The following is a 14073-nucleotide window of genomic DNA, read 5'->3' as shown; positions in this document are numbered from 1 at the left end:
CTGTGCATTGGGTGTTTGATGGTCTTTCTTTTGGACCCTATTGGGTTTCTTTATTTTGTGGCTGCCTGTGAGGAGGCAGGAAAGGGAGGTGGGGTTTGCGGGATATAGAATGTATGCAGAGAGGTGGGGTTAGTTTACACAGACACAGTGAGACCAGGTTACTGAGGGAACTGGGAAAATACATTGTGAAGGCTCTGACCACAAGGAGTTAACAAGAGTGGTTTCAACTCCCTGTGAGAAACCCCCGGTCACAGCTCTGGGACCCGAGGAGTATCAGACAGAGGGAGGAGCACAGTGAAGAGAGGAATCAAGAGGATAGGAGGAGAACAGGCGATAGCTCTGTCAGATAATTTGAACGACATTCATGAGGTGCTACAGGCACATTGAGATTTAAAGAGTAATTAGTGAGAGAATAGATTTCCTCAAGCACTGATGTGGTTATCAACAGGTGGAACAGCTCGGGAGGGGAGTGGTCTGAAATCAATATTTTCCATCTTTTTTTCCCAGGAAAACATCATGGAATCCACGGAATGAAAGAAGATGAACATTAACACCTTGGAAAATCTGACATTACAAGAGAGTAGGTGCTGATGATCTTAAAGCCAATTAAGGTGGATAAATCCCCAGAGCTGATCGGGGCATACAAAGACATCAGGACCAGGTCAAAATTACAGGGGCCTCGGTAGAGAAATTTACTTTGTACTTAGCCACAGGTGAGGGGCCGGACGACTGGAGGGTGGCTCAAGGGCACAACTAGAGGAGGGCCGGAAGGACAATCCAGGGAACTCCAGGCTGCTGAGCCTAACATCTGTGATGGGAAAATTTATGAGAGACAGTATTGAACCGAGTTTGACCAGAAGACCATAGAACATTGGAGTAGAATTACACCATTCGGCCCATGAAGTCTACGCTGTCAATCCACCATGGCTGACTTATTTACCTTCTCAGTCCCATTCTCCTGCCTTCTCTCAACAATTTGACAGCCTTACTAATCAAGAACCCATCAAACTCAGCTTTAAATGTACTCAATGACTTGGCCCCCACATCTCTCTGTGACAATAAATCCCAATTTCACAACCTTCTGGCTAAAGAAATTCCCCGTCACCACTGTACAAAATGGATGTATTTGTATTATGGGTCTGTGCGCCTTGGTCCTAGACTCTGCCACTGTTGGAGACATCCTCTCCAACTCCACTCTCTGTAGGCATCCAATCTTTGATTGGTCACAATGAGATAACTCCTTATTTTTCTAAACTGCAGCAAATGCAGGCACAGAACCATCAAAAGCTTCTTCTAACTAACCCATTCTTTACCAGGATCATTTTTCTGAACTACCTCTGGACCCTCTCCAATGTCATTACATCCTTTCTGACATGAGGAGCCAAAACTGCTCTCAATACTCCAAAAAGAGTCTGACCAATGCTTTATCAAGGCTCAGCATTACATCTTTTCTTTTACATTGTTGACCCTTCAAAATTAATGCTGACATTGCATTTGCCTTCCCGACTACTGACTCAGCCTGCATGTTAAGCTTTGGATAATACTACACCAGGATATCCAATACTCTCTCCACCTTTGATTTCTGAATTTGCTATACGTCCAATAGAAACATAGAAAACCTACAGCCCAATACAGGCCCTTCAGCCCACAATACTGTGCCTGAATGTGTACTTACTTTATTAATTACCTAGAGTTACCCACAGCACTCTATTTTTCTAAGCTCCATCTACCTATCCAGGAGTCTCTTAAAAGATCCTATCAGATCCGCCTCCACCACCGTCGCCGGCAGCCTCTTCCACGTACTCACCACTCCTTGCGTAAAAAACTTACCCCTGACATCTCCTCTGTACCTACTTGCAAGCACCTTAATTCCTTCAGTACCTTTATTCCCTCTACCAACGTGCAGGACCATGTACTTCCCTACACTACATTCCAGCTGCCACTTCTTTGCCATTCTGGAATCTAAGGCCCACTGCAGACTCCCTGCTTCCTCAACACTCCCTACCCCTCCAACTATCTTTGTATTATCCACAAAACCAGCAATTCTGCCACCCATATCACTGTGATCAAATGAAAAGAAGTGGTCCCAACACCAGCCCCTGCGGACACCACTAGCCACCAGCACCCGACCAGTAAAGGACCTCTTTATCTCCTGAGAGTCAATCTTCTATCCATGCTAGTATCTTTCCTGTAATTCCATGGAATTCCATCTTGTTTTGCAGCCTCATGTGTGGCTCCTTGTCAAATGCCGTCCGAACATCCAAGTAAACAACATTGATTGACTCTTCTTTGTCCATCCTTCCTGTTATTTCCTCAAAGAATGCAACAGATTGGTCTGGCAAGATTTCTCCACAGGGAAACCTTGCTGATTTCACCCATCATGTCCTTCAATTACTCTGAAACCCCATCCTTGATAACAGACTCTCGCCAACCAGTGAAGTCAGAAGAAATCACCTATAATTTCTTGTCTTTTGCCTCCCTCCCTTCTTAAAGAGTGGAGTGACATTTACAATTTTCCAGTCCCCCAAAACCCCCAGTGAAAACTGAACGATCAGCACTAATGTCTCCACAATCACTTCAGCTGCTTCTTTAAGAACCTCTGGGTCTCACTCATCTGCTCCGGGTGACTTGTCTACTTTCAGATCTTTCTGTTTTCCACGGTCCTTCTCCATAGTGATAGTGACAACACTCACTTCTCTGCCCTGACACTCTCAAAATTCTGCCACACTGCTGGTGTCTTCCACAATGAAGACAGACACAATGTACTTCATGACTTTGTCCACCATTTCCAATGTAACTTTCTAGTGGTCTGATATTCACTCTCACCCCTCCTTTACTTTTATATATCCGATAAAACTTTTGATATCCTCCTTTATATTATTGATCAGCTGATCTTCATATTTCATCTTTACCACTCTTTTTTCAGTTGCCTTCTGTTAGTTTTGAAAATCTTCCCAATCTTCTCGCTCCATACAGAGGGCTTGTTCCCTTCCTGTTTCTTACTTCCACCCACACTGACTCAGTAGACAATCCCTCCACCACGTTCTCCATTGAGTCATTCAGCACGGGAACTGCTGCTGGAAGACCATCAGCTCTGTGAGAGACGCTCTTTGTTCTGCCCGAAACCTGTTGGACTCCTAGCACAGCCGGATGTCCGTCAGGGAATGCTGTCGACAGGCACAGTCCAGACTGCAGGAGGACGTGCTGAGGGACACAGAGGATCTCGGGGCAGACAGTGCAAAGTCTCTGGGGGGAGGACCACTGTCGAGGCTCCTTCTGCTACCTCACATGGAGGGCCTGGGTCAGGTGGGGAAGCCCCACAAACACTGAAATGTTGTAACATCCCTGAGACGATCTGAATGGCAATGGTTTGAACAGTGTTAACACTACCGAATGTATTGACCATGTGACATTAAGAATGTCAAATATCATTTGAATTGTTTAAATCTCTTGCAGCTATTTTATTATAAATAAAGTTTAATTTCTTGAAACACAAGTTTACCTTTGCAGCACACACAAAATGCTGGAGGAATTCAGCAGGCCCAGGCAGCATCTAAGGAAAAGAGTACAGTCAACGTTTCGGGCCAAGACCCTTCATCAAGACCAGAGAGAAACAGATGCGGAGTCAGGGTTAAACGGTGGGGGAGGGAGGGAGAAATACAGGGTGAGAGGTAAAACCGGGAAGGGGGAGGGGTGAAGTAAAGAGCTGGGAAGTTGATTGGTGAAGGAGATACAGGGCTGGAGAAGGGGAAATCCAATAGGGGAGGACAGAGGGCCATGGGAAAAAGGAAAGGGGGAGGAGCATCAGAGGGAGGCAATGGCAGGCAAGGAGGTAAAGGAAGAGAGGGAATGGGGAATAGGGAATGGTGAAGAAGGGGGTGTGAAATCGCTGTTCATGCCAACAGGTTGGAGGATTCCCAAGTAGAATAAAGTGTTGCTTCTCCAACCTGAGTGTGGCCTCATCGCGACAGTAGAGAAGGCCATGGATTGACATGTTGGAATGGGAATGGGAAGTGCAATTAAAATGGGTGGTCACTGGGAGATCCTGCTTTCTCTGGCAAATGGAGCATAGGTGCTCAGCGAAACATTCTCCCAATCTACTCCGGGTCTCACCGATGTACAAGAGGCCACACCAGGAGTCACAGGTGAAGTGTCGCCTCACCTGTTTGGGGCCCTGAATGGTAGTGAGGGAGGAGGTGTACCACATGTTCCATTTGCCAGGAGGGAGATCAGTGGGGAGGGGCAAACAGAGAATTATGTGCTGGACGCAGGAGCTGGTGGGGTGGTAGGTGACGACAAGAGAAACCATATGTCTGGTGGGGTGGCAGGAGGATGGGGTGAGGGCAGATATGCGCAAAATGGAAGAGATGCAGTTGAGGGCAGCTTTGATGGTGGAGGAAAGGATGCCCCTTTGAAGGAGGACATCTCCTTAATTCTGGAATGAAAGCCTCATCCTGAAAGTAGATGCAGTGGAGACAAAAGAACTGAGAGAAGGGATGGTGCTTTTACAAGTAATAGGGTGGGAAGAGCAAACACGAGGAAATCAGCAGATGCTGGAAATTCAAACAAATCACACAAAATGCTGGTGGAACACAGCAGGCCAGGCAGCATCTATAGGGAGAAGCACTGTCGACGTTTCCGGTCGAGACCCTTCGTCAGGACTAACTGAAAGGAAAGATAGTAAGAGATTTGAAAGTAGTGGGGGGAGGGGAAAATGCATCTCCCATTTCCCGCACATCTGCCCTCACCGCATCCGCCCGCCACCCCACTTGGGATAGGGTTCCCCTTGTCCTCACCTACCATCAGCCTTCGGGTCCAACGTATACTTCTCCGTAACTTCCGCAACGTCCAACGGGATCCCACTACCGAGCACATCTTTCCCTTCCCCCCCCCCTTCTGCTTTCCGCAGGGATTGCTCCCTACACAACTCCCTTGTCCACTCGTCCCCCCCCCATCCCTTCCCACCGATCTCCCTCCTGGCACTTGTCCTTGTAAGCGGAACAAGTGCTACACCTGCCCTTACACTTCCTCCCTCACCACCATTCAGGGCCCCAGACAGTCCTTCCAGGTGAAGCAACACTTCACCTGTGAGTCGGCTGGTGTGGTATACTGCATCCGGTGCTCCCGGTGTGGCCTTTTATATATTGGTGAGACCTGACGCAGACTGGAAGACTGTTTCGCTGAACACCTACGCTCGGTCTGCCAGAGAAAGCAGGATCTCCCAGTGGCCACACATTTTAATTCCACGTCCCATTCCCATTCTGATATGTCTATCCATGGCCTCCTCTGCTGTCAAAATGAATCCAAACACAGGTTGGAGGAACAACACCTTATATACCGGCTGGGTAGCCTCCAACCTGATGGCATGAACATTGACTTCTCTAACTTCCATTAACACCCCTCCTCCCCTTCTTACCCCATCTCTTGACATATTTAGTCATTTGCCTCTTCTCCATCTCCCTCTGGTGCTTCCCCCCCTTTCTTTCTCCTGAGGCCTCCCGTCCCATGATCCAGATCTGTATCACTTTCACCAATCACCTTTCCAGCTCTTAGCTTCATCCCACCCCCTCCGGTCTTCTCCTATCATTTCGCATTTCCCCCTCCCCCCACTACTTTCAAATCTCTTAGTATCTTTCCTTTCAGTTAGTCCTGACGAAAGGTCTCGGCCCGAAACGTTGACAGTGCTTCTCCTTATAGATGCTGCCTGGCCTGCTGTATTCCACCAGCATTTTGTGTGGGTGGGAAGAGGTACAGTCCAGGTAGCTGTGAGAGTCTGTAGGTTTATAATAGGCATCAGTAAATAAGGTGTCTCCAGAGAGAGAGACAGTGAGGTCGAGAAAGGGAAGGAAGGTGTTGGAAATGGACCGGGTAAAGTTGAGGGCAGGGTGGACGTTGGAGGCAAAGTTGATGAAGTCGAAGAGCTCGGAATCAGTACAGGAAGCAACACCAATGCAGTCATCAGTGTAGCGTAGGAAAAGTGGGAGACAGACACCAGTGTTGGCTTGTAACATAAACTGTTCCATGTAGCTGATAAAAAGGCAGACACAGCTGGGACGCTCTCGAGTGCCCATGGCCACTACCCCTTTTGTTTGAAGGAAGTGTGAGGGAGGAGTCAAGGGAGACATTACTGAGAGTGAGGACAATTTCTGCCAGATGTAGGAGAGTGGTGGTGGAGAACTGGGTGGTTTTGGTGTCCAGTAAGAAATGGAGAGCTTTGAGGCCTTCCTGCTGGGGTATGCAGGTGTATAGGCACAGGACATCCAGAGTGAAAATCAGATGATTGGGGCCAGGGAGCCTGAAATCATTGAAAAGACCCAGAGCATGTTAAGTGCCACTGTTGTAGGGAGGAAGGGACTGGACCAGGAGGGATAAAATAGAGTCGAGGTATGTCGATATGAGTTCAGTGGGGCAGGAACAAGCTGAAACAATGGGTCTGCCTGGACAGGCAGGTTTGTGGATCTCGGGTAGGAGGTAGAAATGGAAAGTGCGAGGTGTGTGAACTAGGAGATTGGATGCAGTGGATGGGAGATCCCCAGAGCTTATAAAGTCAGTGATGGTGTGGGAGACAGTGGCCTGGTGCTCCTTAGTGGGGTCCTGTTCGAGGGGTAAGTAAGTAGGAGGTGTCTGAGAATTGTCGCTGGGCCTCAGCGGTAGAGGTCAGTAGCCAGACTACTACAGCACCCCACTGATCCGCGGGTTTGAGGGTGAGGTTAGGAATAGTGCTGAGGGAGTGGAGAGCACAGCGTTCAGAGGTACTGAGGTTGGAACTGGAGAGAGGAGTCAAATGGTGACAGTTGATGTCTCCAGTCAATCATTGGCAATGTAAAGATCCAGAGAAGGCAGAAGACCAGAGCGGGGTGACCAGGGAGAGGAGGAGGATTGAGGATGGCAGAAAGGGTCATCGGTCCTTGTCCTCCCTCGCCCTTCAGTCTGTCGGATTGCACGGGAGAGAGGTGAGAGCACCAGAGATCCATCAGCAGCTGGGCACCCTCAGGCAGCTGCGGACAACTGGCCCCGATCCCCGGCGGGGAAAGGCCGGCCACCCTCAGGCAGCTGCGGACGACAGGCCCCGATCCCCGGCGGGGAAAGGCCGGTCACCCTCAGGCAGCTGCGGACAACAGGCCCCGATCCCCGGCGGGGAAAGGCCGGTCACCCTGAGGCAGCTGCAGACAACAGGCCCCGATCCCCGGCAGGGAAAGGCCGGCCACCCTCAGGCAGCTGCGGACGACAGGCCCCGATCCCCAGTGGGGAAAGGCCGGCCACCCTCAGGCAGCTGCGGACGACAGGCCCCGATCCCCGGAGAGGAAAGGCCGGCCACCCTCAGGCAGCTGCAGACGACAGGCCCCGATCCCTGGCGGGGAAAGGCCGGCCACCCTCAGGCAGCTGCGGACAACAGGCCCCGATCCCCGGCGGGGAAAGGCCGGCCACCCTCAGGCAGCTGCGGACAACAGGCCCCGATCCCCGGCGGGGAAAGGCCGGGCACCCTCAGGCAGCTGCGGACAACTGGCCCCGATCCCCGGCGGGGAAAGGCCGGCCACCCTCCATGTAGCTGGAACATCTCACGGAATCTCCTCACCTCCACCACTGAAAAGATTCGCAGCCCCGGTCGGTGTTGCAACGGTTGCCCGAGGTCCAGCTGCCGATTTGCGGCCTGTCCCGGTGGCAATGGACGGCCCACTGGGCGGGGCTCACTCCTCGGCCGATGAGAGCCGGTCCTGCTGACTGACGGAACGCCTCCGTGAGCTGGGGATTTCAGTCTGGTGGAAGCGCCGAGTTTGTTCTCAGATTCACAGGAAGCTCCTGTCAGTAACTTTGTTTATCGTCTGTGCATGTGAACTTTGCGTTAATGAACTTGGGCACAGTTCCTCCAGACTAACACCACTGACCACAAGTCACCAGGAAGGACTCGATGTACACGGTGAACACACACAAAATGCTGGAGGAACTCAGCGGGCCAGGCAGCTTCTATGGAAAAAAGTACAGTCGATATTTAGGGCAGAGCCTTCGGCAGGTCTGGGGGGAGAAAAGCTGAGGAGTAAATTTAAAAAGTGGGGGGAGGGAGAGAGAAACACACGGTGGTAGGTGAAACCTGAAGGGGGAGGGATGAAGTAAAGAGCTGGGAAGTTGATTGGTGAAAGAGGTATAAGGCTGGAGAAGGGGGAGTCTGATAGAAGAAGACAGAAAGCCATGGAAGAAAGAAAAGGGGGAGGAGCACCATAACAGATGGGCGAGCAAGGAGATAGGATGAGAGAAGGAAAAGGAGGATGGGGAATGGTGAAGGAGAGGGTGTTGGGGGCATTAGCGGAAGTTAGAGAAATCGATGTTTGATGCACCATCAATAACTCAGTCTGAGATGTAAGAAGTGAGATATCGGCTTTTATTGACTGGAAGAATGAACAACCCAACATCCTGGAGAATGAGGGCCGGGTTCAGGCCTCATTCGCCTTTATACAGGGGTTTGTGGGAGGAGCCACAGGAGCAGTCAGCAGGGGTCTGTTGGGAGCAAACCACTCTGGTATATGTAGTTCACCACAATGTTCATGCCTCAGGCTGGAGGCTACCCAGACAGTATATAAGGTCTTGTTCCTCCAACCTAATTGTGGACTCATCACGACAGTGGAGGAGGCCATGGTAATGCCCCCAACTTCTCCATCCCCTTTTCCCAGTAGTGGGCAAGATGTTGGAGAAGATCCTGAGAGGCAGGATTTATGAGCATTTGGAGAGACATAATCTGATCAGGGTTAGTCAGCATGGCTTTGTCAAGGGCAGGTCATGCCTTATGAACCTGATTGAATTCTTTGGGGATGTAACAAAACACATTGATGAAGGTGGATCAGTGGATGTAGTGTATATGGATTACAGTAAGGCCTTCGATAAGGTTCCCCATGCAAAGCTCATTCAGAAAGTAATGAGACATGGGATCCAAGGGGCCCTTGCTTTGTGGATCATGAATTGGCTTGACCACAGAAGGCAAAGAGTGATTTGGATAGTTCGTATTCTGCATGGAGGACGGAGACCTGTGGTGTTCTGCAGGCATCTGTTGTTGGACCCCTTCTCTTCATGATTTTTATAAATGACCTGGATAAGGAAGTAGAAGGGTGGTTTAGTAAGTTTGGTGATAACACAAAAGTTGGGGATGTTGTGAATAGTCTGGAAGGTTGTCAGAGGTTACAGCAGGACATTGATAGGATGCAGAACTGGCTGAGAAGTAGCAGATGGAGTTCAACTCAGATAAGAGAGAAGTGGTTCATTTCTGTACATCAAATTTGAAGACAGAATATAATATTAATGGTAAGACTCTTGGCAGTGTGGAGGATCTGAGAGATCTTGGGGTCTGAGTCAATAGGACACTCAAAGCTGCTGCACAGGTTGACAATGTGGTTAAGAAGGTCCATCAGTTGTGGGATTGAGTTCAAGAGCTGTGAGGTAATGTTACAACTATATCAGACCTTGGTCAGACCCCACTTAGAATACTGTGGTCAGTTCTAGTCATCTCACTACAGGAAGGATGTGGATACTATAGAGAGAGTGCAGAGGAGATTTACAAGGATGTTGCCTGGATTGGAGAGTGTGCCTTATGAGAATAGGTTGAGTGAATTTGGTCTTTTCTCCTTGGAGTGACGGAGAGGTGACCTGATAAAAGTGTATAAGATGATGAGGGCCATTGATCGTGTGGATAGCCAGAGGCCTTTTCCCAGGGCTGAAATGGCTAATACGAGGGGGCATAGTTTTAAGGTGCTTGGAAGTAGGTACAAGGGGATGTCAGGGGTAAGTTTTTCACCCAGAGAGTGGTGTGTGTGCGAAATGCATTGCCAGTGAAGGTGGTAGAGCCAGGTACAATAAGGTCTTTTAAAAATCTCTTAGATTGGTACACGGACGTTAGCAAAATAGAGCGTTATGCGGTAGAGAAATTCTAGGCAGCTTCTGGAGTATGTTCCATGGCCAGCACTATGTTGTGGGCCGAAGGGCCTGTAATGTGCTGTCGATTTTCTATGTTCTATGTTCTATACTGGATGAACTCAGCAGGTCAGACTGCATCGATGGAAATGACATTTCGGGCCGAGATCCTTCTTCAGAACTGGAAAGAAAGGGGGAAGTCCCTAGAATATAATAGGTGGGGGGGGGGGGAATGGAAAGGAAGATAGCTGGAAAGTGATAGATGAAGCCAGGTAGGTTGGAAAGAAAAGAAGGAATCTGATACAAGAGCAGAATGGTCCATAGGGGAAATGGAAGGAGGAGGGGACGCACGGGGAGATGATAGTCAGGAAGGTGAAGGTAAGAGGTCAGAGTGGGGAATAGATGAAGTGGGGAGGGGGACAGAATTTTTTTCTAGAAGCAGAAATAATATTCATGCCATCAGGTTGCAGGCTACCCAGACATTATATACGGAGTTTTTCCTTTTCACAAGAGAAGGCCATGGACTGACAGGATGGAATGGGATTGAGAATTGGAATTAAAATGTTTGGCCAACAGAAAGTTCCATCTTTGGCAGATGGAGCAGAGGTGTTTAACAATGTAGTCCCCAATTAACAACAGGTCTCACCAATGTAGAGGAGGCTGCATTGGGAGCGGCAGACCAAATAAATGACCCAGCAGATGAAGTGTTGCCTCACCTGGAAGGACATTTTGGGTCCTCAAATGGAGGTGAGGAAGGAGGTGAATAGGTACTTTGGCCACTTGCAGGGGTAAGTGTCAGGAGTGAGATTAGTGGGGAGGGTGAATGGACAAGGGGGAGAGATCCCTGCAGAAAGTAGAGAAGGGAGGAGGTAAAGATACGTTTGGTGGTAGGATCTCTTTGGAAATGGAGGAGGTTTCGGAGGATGATGTGTTGGATGTGGACGCTTATGTGGTGGTAGGTTAGGACAAGAAGAACTTATCACTGTTGAGGCAGAGAGAAGATGAGGTGAGCACAGATGTTCGGGAAATGAAGGAGATGCAGGTAAGGGCAACATCAATAGTGGAGGAAAGGAAACCCTGTTCTTTACAGAGGAGGACGTACCTGATGTTCTGGAAGGAGAAACTGCATTCTGGGAACAGAGACAGTGGAAATGTAGGGACTTAGAAAAGTTAACAGCCTTTTTAAAGGAGACAGGTTGGGAAGAGGCATAGTCAAGATACCTGTGGGAATCAGTAGGTTTATAAAATATGTCAGTTGACAGTTTGTTTCCAGAGATGGAGGCAGAGAGAAGGGCAAAGGGGAGGGAGGTATTTGAAATGGACCAAGTGAGTTCAAGTGGAGGGTGGAAGTTAGTGGCAAGGTTGATGAAATTGATAAACTCAGCATGGGTGCATGAAGCAGCACCAATGCAGTCATTAATGTTTCTGAGGAAGATTTGGGGAGCGTTACTGGGGAAGGCCTGGAACATGGCCAACTGAGAAATAGGCATTACTGGGGCTCATGCAGATGCCCGTGGATAGCCCTCGAGTCTGGAGAAAGTGGGAGGAGCGGAAGGAAAATTGGTGGGAGTGATCACCAGTCCTTCCAGATGGAGAGGAACTGGTTTGTTCTTTTATTGAGAAAGAAACGAAGAGCTGTAAGGCCTTCTTGATGGGGGATAGAAGTTATAACTGGACATCCATGGTGAAAATGAGGTGGTCAGTGCCAGGAAATTGAAAACTGCTGAGGAGATTGAGGGCAATAGAAGTGTCATCACTTGGATCTACGGTATAGATAATCAGGACTATCCTTCATGGTTAGACTTAGAGGAGAATTTGGTAAGGGGGTTTTCTTTGGCTTGTTTACTGGGAACTCCTCTTCCTTTTTTGTTCTCCAGGATAGGTAGACAAGGTCTTAATCCGATTGTTAAACATTCATTCAAAATTTGGTTTCAGTTTCACAGATTTTTTGACTTAAGTAACTTTGTTCTCTCTAGTAATATCCATTTTAAGTTTTTTTTAAACCATCAATTCTGGATAAGGCTTTTTTAACATGGAAAACTAAGGGAATGAAAACTTTTTTAGATTTGTTTTTAGAGGATTGTTTAATGTCTTTTTCGCAGCTAGTGGATAAATATCATATATCTCATTCACATTTTTTTAGATACTTACAAGTTAGGAATTTTTTACGTGATTTCTTACCGAATTATCCATTTGTTCATTTACAAAATATGATTTATGTTATTTTTCAGCTTAAAGGATTGATAGCCATTATATATTGATATAGCTTAAAAGGATTGATAGCCAGTTAATGAATTCACGTATGATGCCGAATGATAAGGTTAAACGTGCTTGGGAAATGGAACTTCAGGATTCATTTTCAGATGATCAATGGAATAAAATGAATTATTTAGTTAACAATTCATCTATCTGCGCATGTCACTCCCTAATCCAGTTCCAGATAGTGCACAGGGCACATATGTCAAAAGAAAAACTGGCGCATAGTTTTTCTAATATAAATCCCACCTGTGATAGATGTAACACTGAGATGGCTACCCTAACTCGCATGTTTTGGTCTTGTATAAAGTTAAATCATTTTTGGAGAAATGTTTTTAGAACATTATCAAAAGTCATAGGTTTGGATTTACAACCTAATTCACTTACGGCAATCTTTGGGATTAACATGTGATAGCCTTTTCAACTTTATTGGCCAGGAGAGCTATTCTATTGTATTGGAAGGATCCCAATCCACCTACTGCTTTTCTCTGGCTCTCCTCCATTATGTCATGTGTTACGTATTCAGGCAACAATAAATATATGAGTTAGGCAAGGGTTTTCATAACAAATAACACCTTTATTAAACACTGAAAAACAACCCCCCAAAAGTAAACAAACATTAGCTTAAACGGAACTCAGCTGCTGTGCGGCAGATTCACAGATCTTAATAGCGTTGCAGATCAAACAGTCTTTAAAGCGGTATTGAAAAAAAAAGTTCTTTAAAGCGGTATGCCGAAAAAAAAAACAGTTCTTTAAAGCGGTATGCCGAAAGTTCAACAGCTCACAGTCCTTTTAAAAGGAGAGACTTTTTAAAGCGATTTAAATTCTCTTCCACGCCGTTGTCCTTCGATTCCCCGGCGTCGAACTTTCCTACAAAGAATTTTATGGAATATAATGGCTTAAAGGTACTGACCTCTCTTCCACACTATTCTCAATCTCCCGCTATCCCAGCGGAGATTAACACGAGAACAGTCAACGAAATCCTTCTGAATGAGGATCACACAAGGTCGAACTTTCCACCGTCGAAAATCGATTCTCCTCGATTTTTATCTTCCAAACTTTTCTTCACTCTCCACCAGCAAAGAAACCGTTGGCAATGACCTTTTAAACTTTTAGGCATTATATAAAACTTCATTTTTCAACTAAACTGCGTCATCACATTAAATCACGCAGGGATATGAAGTCATCTTGACAAATCCCGCCACGAACTGCCCCACCTGACAGGGTGGGTCTTCCTTTTATACCCTGTAAAAAAAACCTGTCACATGACCTCTACTGGCGGGAAAATGACGTCACTCCACCATCACAAGACCATTACCTCATGTCCAGTATAACTTCAACCCCAGTCACGTGACAAGGGTACCACTGTCACGTGTCACGGGTACGTAACACATGTTTAAGCATGGAGAAAATTAGAAGTCAGACGTTTGATACATCTTTCAAATTTGAGCAAACCTGGCGACCTTTATTTCAATATTTTTATATGATCTAATTTTTTTTCTACTTTTTTAGGGTTTTTTCTCTCTCCCTCTGTGAAGTTTCAGATTTGACCAGAAGTATGATTTTTTTGTAATTTTATCCTCAAATGGACTGCCCAGTCTTTTTTTTTTTGTTTTAGGTTAGTTTAGTGGGTATTTTTCCTCTTAATTATAGAAAATTTCCAGTCTATTTTTTGTATGAAGTGTCAAGAGGAGTTGTGGTTCTAATAGCCTAATATTATATTATACATGATTCTGACAGCGTACGTACATTCCTTTCTTTCTTCTGTACACTTATTGAATTATGTATTTGATATAACTTCTCCTCTGATTTGTATCTATTCATATAATTTTTAAAATTGTTATGAGTAATGAACAGACCTGATGGACAATCGGGTGAAGGGTTAACCATTCCCAACCGCGGCCCCCCCCCCCGAGAACC

Source organism: Hemitrygon akajei, chromosome 2 (genome assembly GCF_048418815.1).
Source record: "Hemitrygon akajei chromosome 2, sHemAka1.3, whole genome shotgun sequence".
NCBI lineage: Eukaryota > Metazoa > Chordata > Chondrichthyes > Myliobatiformes > Dasyatidae > Hemitrygon > Hemitrygon akajei.
This window is presented reverse-complemented; position numbering follows the sequence as displayed.